This window comes from Octodon degus, unplaced genomic scaffold, assembly GCF_000260255.1.
Source record: "Octodon degus isolate 3935 unplaced genomic scaffold, OctDeg1.0 scaffold00005, whole genome shotgun sequence".
NCBI lineage: Eukaryota > Metazoa > Chordata > Mammalia > Rodentia > Octodontidae > Octodon > Octodon degus.
Window position 1 is genome coordinate 9,695,270 of NW_004524581.1, and position 4,939 is coordinate 9,700,208.

Genomic DNA, 4,939 nt, shown 5'->3' on the forward strand with positions numbered 1-4,939 from the left:
GGCTCAGGACTGTCCTTGTGATCAAAATTTCAGGATCTTACAAATGCAGATCGAACCTTATCAGTCTCCTAATCACTCATCTGATCACCTTCAGCCACAGAGAATTTTTTCCCACTATACCCTGTTCCTTGGAGATAGTATCCTTCGTGTAAATATCTGGCCTGCCACCCCATTATACACAGACAGGACACTGAGGCCCAGAGAAGCAAACAGACTGCCCGGTGTCATCTGCTAAGTCACAGGGGCCCAGCATAGATCTGTTCTCCACAGTGCCACCCCGCTGGGACTCTGGGACTGTGGTGGCATAGCTGTAAGATGCAGCGAGGAAGGGCAGCCTGCCCTGAAATAGGTACTTCTGTTTTTCACAGTCCACAAACACTGGTACTGCAAACCATGAAGGATCTGCATCATGCAATCTATGCAGGGCCTCGGGATTACTGACGGCCAGTGAACCTGAAGCCTGGGGCTCTGATTGTGTTTTTTCTATGGGACCTTCGTACCCACTGGCACAGGCTGTCCCTGAGTCTGCCAGCGAAGCCACACATCTCTCCATGCTAACACCGATGCAAAGCCTCTGTGAAGCTGGACAGTCACCTGGCTGCAGCTCTGCCATCTTAAAGGTCACAGCCACCAAGTCATAAGTCATGCTGGACAGGCCCTCTGAAGCAGGCATAGTGATGCACACCTGTCACTGGGGGAGCTGAGGCTAGAGAGGGGCAGGTGTGAGCCCAGCCCAGACATCTTAGTGGAACCTCATCTCAAAATTCTTAAAAAAAGAAATGTGTTTAGACAGGGTCTATGTAGTTCAGACTGCCAAGATTGCCCTTGAGCTTGAGGTGATCTTCCTGCTTCAGCCTCCCAAGTACTGGGATGACAGGTGTATGCCACCATGTCCAGCAGAAATTTAAAAAAATAAAATAAAACAATTGGTTGTAGCTCAGTAGAAAGCCTGGAGGTTCAAGGTTCAATCCCCAGTACTCCAAAAAAGAATCAAAAAATGCAAGAGAGAAAACCACTTGCAAAGCAATCTAGAGGCTGGACTACACTGTTCACTTGGACTTGTACAGTGCCTAAGGATAGGGATCTAAGGTGATCATGGTGGGACCCCTGCAACAGACAAGCTCACAGACTTTAAGCAGAGCCCCAACTTCTGTGCCATGGTCTGTTTTCATGGGCTGTGAGGACAGCAAGCCCATCCTGACAACAGAAAAGACAGGGGGACAGGCTAGCAGCAACAAGCCACGTGTCCCATTGAACATTCACACCACCAGCAATGGCAGGCTGCTTGAAGCCAGGGCCTGAGCATGAGAGGCTTTCAGGCTGGGCAAGCGAAGGCTGCCCTTTGGTGGGTGTGGAGTTGGGTGCTGTGGGTGACTCTGCTGTGCCTTGGTTTCCTTAAGTGACCTCACAAAGTGAAGCAGCCTCCTGTGGCTTGAAGCCAGGTGAACAGCAGCAGAAGGGGAAGACAGACGCGTCACCTTGGGTGCAGATGGGGCAGGCATGGTGTTCTTCTATCTGTGTTTCCAGCCCTGAGCAAGGGCCAGGTTCAAACCAGGCAGGTGCTCAGAGGCCTCAGCTGCACGCAGGCTTCTGATACCGCCTCCCTCTGGGAGCCCGTGGCTCATGGAGTTGTTGAGTAGGGGTGGGAAGCACAGAGTCACAGCAGGAGCCCTGCTCAGGAAGGCCTTGTGCCCTGTCCTGCTCGTTGTCACCACTGCAGACCTTTGCTGAGTCATGTCACTGAACAACAGAGAGAAGTGCTGGGGAGATAGCTCAGATGTCTAAAGTGACTGCTTAGGCAAGCTCAGGCAAGCACAGGGACCAAGGTTCGATTCCCAGCACCACATGCTGCACAGGCCCTGCCCCCAGGGCAGCTGAGCTGGCCAAAGTCCCACACATAGTGGCACACACCTGTAATCCCAGCACTGGGGAGGCTGAAATTAGGAGGATCACTATGAGTCTGAGCTGCATAATGCGACCCTGTAACAACCAAATACCTTTAAAAGAAAAAAAAACAAAAAAACCCAGAGAAATCTTATATCCTATTTTCTTGAATTATTTTGCAGTAACTTCAGACATCGGGAAATATTAGAAGCACTTGGGGAAACTGTTGAAAAGTAGATTTCTCGTTGGAAAGGGTGCACACTTGTGATCCCAGTACCCGGGAGGCTGAGGCAGGAGGATCCTGGTGAGTTCAAAGCCAGCCTGAGTTACCTAGAGAGTTGAAGGCCAGCCTGAACTACCTTAGTAAGACCCTGTCTCAAAATAACATCAACAACAAGGAGGGCTGGAGAGATGGCTCAGTGGTCTAAAGCACCTACTTAGAACAAGCTTAGCAAAGCACAGGGACCGCGGTTCAATCCCCCAGCACCACATGCCAGCCAGCCCCGCCCCCTGGTGGGCTGAGCTGGCCACACACACACACACACACAATGTAAAAATAAATAAATAAATATTAAAAAAACAAACAAGGAAAAGGTGGATTTCTGGGCCCAGCGCCTTCAGATGCTAGTCAAGTATACATGCTTTTGGAAAAATAACTCAAAAAGTACAGAAACTCAGAAAGTGAAAGAAACTCGCTGGACTCTGATAGGTTATGGCCCTAGAATGAATTGCTGAATTATTATGGTAGTCGTCTGATATGGCTGAAGCCCTTAAAACAAGGCTTACCTTCCCAATGACCACTTCCTCCGCCTTCCCCGCTCAGGTGCTAGGTACAACTTCCTTTGACCTTTCCCGCCCATACAAGGGGGCCTCCAATCAGATCCTTACACGTCACTAAACCCGCCCCTCAAACTCCACCCCTGACAAAAGTCCCTAAAGTCTCAGGCTCCCTGCCTCAGGTCAGAGGATCCGCCCATCTCCCTGCCCTTGTTCCTCTCCATGTGTTTAGAGTTAAAAAGGCTTTCCCTCCCCCATTTCTGCTTCTGGGCTGCACCACCGCCACCACCATTGCTGCTGCCTCTAAAACCTATCAGACCCCAGCTCTGCCTTGCTGGCCGCTGCACCAGCCTTCCAGAGGTGGCCCTGTGCTCTGTGGCTGGGGGTTCCCTCACAAGCTCAGCACTGCTGCCTCTCTTTCCCCACACCTCCTTCCTACAGCACAAACAAGGTCAGAGGGCGGAGCAGGGATCAGCCAATATTCTCTGTAAAAAGTGCAGTGCAAACATTTCCAGCCATGGGGCCATCGCATTCCTGTCCTAGTGCTGAACTCCATCGCAGCACGAAGGCAGCTGCAAACAATGTGTAAGTCACATAAGGGATATGGCTTCCTTCCAGTGAAATTGTATTTACAAAGCAGGCTTAGAACTCCACAGCTTTCTCCTTTAGTGGCTTTATTTACTTTTGCAGAACTGGGGATTGAACTCAGGTCCTTGCGCTGCCAGGCGAGCACTTATTCTACTGAGCCATCTCCTGGCCCCCACCTTTTGTGCCTTTAATTTGAAGCTCTCTTGGATGCCAGCCCACGCATCTAGCTCACCTTAATTGCTGCATGGTGGGGTGGTGGGGACTGCATATTCAGCCATTCCCTGAGGGCCAGTTAGAGATTCTGCCAGTTTTGCATTACAAACAAAGCTGTCCTGTGCTCTCTGTTCAGTAGACCACTCTGGCAAATGAACTCAGAATTTCTGTGTCAAAGGCTGAGCATGAATTTAAAATGTGGACAGACGGTGCCAGAGCGCCCCCAGGTTTGTTTTTAAATTCAGAGGTGCACATGACCTTGTGATGTTCATTGCTTTGCGTATATTTTTTATGCTAGGGACTGGAACCATGGATTTGTCCATATTGGACAAATGCTCTACCACTAAGCTACATTCCCAGTCCCTACTTCTTAATCTTGCTCCTGATGAGCATTTTCTGTTGCTTTAAAAGATCCAGAAATAGGGGCCAGGGATATAGCTCAGCAGCATAAGTGCCTACCTGGCAAGCACAAGGTCCTGAGTTCAATCCCTGGTGCAAAAAAAAAAAAAAAAAAAAGATTAAGAAATAACCAGTGGAACAATCTAAAGGTCAATGGAGGCAGCAACAAACCACCTGGTGATTGATTCAATTCTGGAATAAAAATATTTTTTGTCATGAAGCAATTTCACTCCATTTTGAGCAATGTAAAAATAAATTCTCTTCTGCCCAAACATTCTTAGAAAACAGTAGATATTCTTTTCTAAATGTAAAGAACACTATGCAGCTGGGTATGTTTGTACAGGCCTCCAATTCCAGCTAGAGGAGGCTGAGGCAGAAGGACTGCAAATTCAAGGCCAGCCTGGGCAACTTAGCCACTTGAGACCCTCTATATGTCAAAAATTTTTAAATGGGCTGGGAATATAGCTCAGTGGTAGAGCACAAGCTAGCAAGTGCAAGGTCCCACGTGCAATTTCTCCCATCCAAGTACTAACCAGGCCCGACCCTGCTTAGCTTCCGAGATCAAATGAGATCCGGTAAGTTCAGGGTGGTATGGCCATAGACCTGGGTGCAATTTCTTGAACTACCAAACCAAACCAAACAAAAAACAAATCCACACAATGAAAACAATAGCCACAACCCTCCCACCCTCCACCCCCACTATGGGTGGGAGCTCTGTTGAGGCACTTGCAGAGCAAATGCGCTCCTAGGTTGGATGTGATTGCTATTTGAGCTACAGCCCTTGCAGGCCTGGGTTCTGTGATTGTGAAGTATTTTGAATTTCTCACTTAGAATTCTACTTTAGTGTGGTAGAGTAATACCTGTAATATCAGCACTCAGGGGGCCGAAGCAGGGGGATCACCACAAGTTCAAGGTGAGCTTCAACTATATAGCAAGTCCATGTCTCAAAAAAAAGGGGGAAGGGATTCTAGTTCAGATCTTTTACATGGGGCTGGGGAGCTAGCTCATAGAATAAGTGCTCACCTGGCAAGAGCAAGGGCCTGAGTTCAATCTCCAGTTCCACCAAAAAAACCTAAAA

General features: G+C 48.7%; 1 long non-coding RNA gene across 1 annotated transcript in view; it reads right to left on the reverse strand.

Moving 5' to 3' along the window:
* Positions 1 to 2,708, reverse strand: part of LOC111818510 — a 6,125-nt gene extending 3,417 nt beyond the window's left edge. Inside the window, exon 1 of the long non-coding RNA XR_002822487.1 lies at positions 2,671 to 2,708. This is a non-coding gene — a long non-coding RNA (uncharacterized LOC111818510). The remainder of the gene's footprint in view (positions 1 to 2,670) is intronic.
* Between the last annotated feature and the right edge of the window lie 2,231 nt (positions 2,709 to 4,939).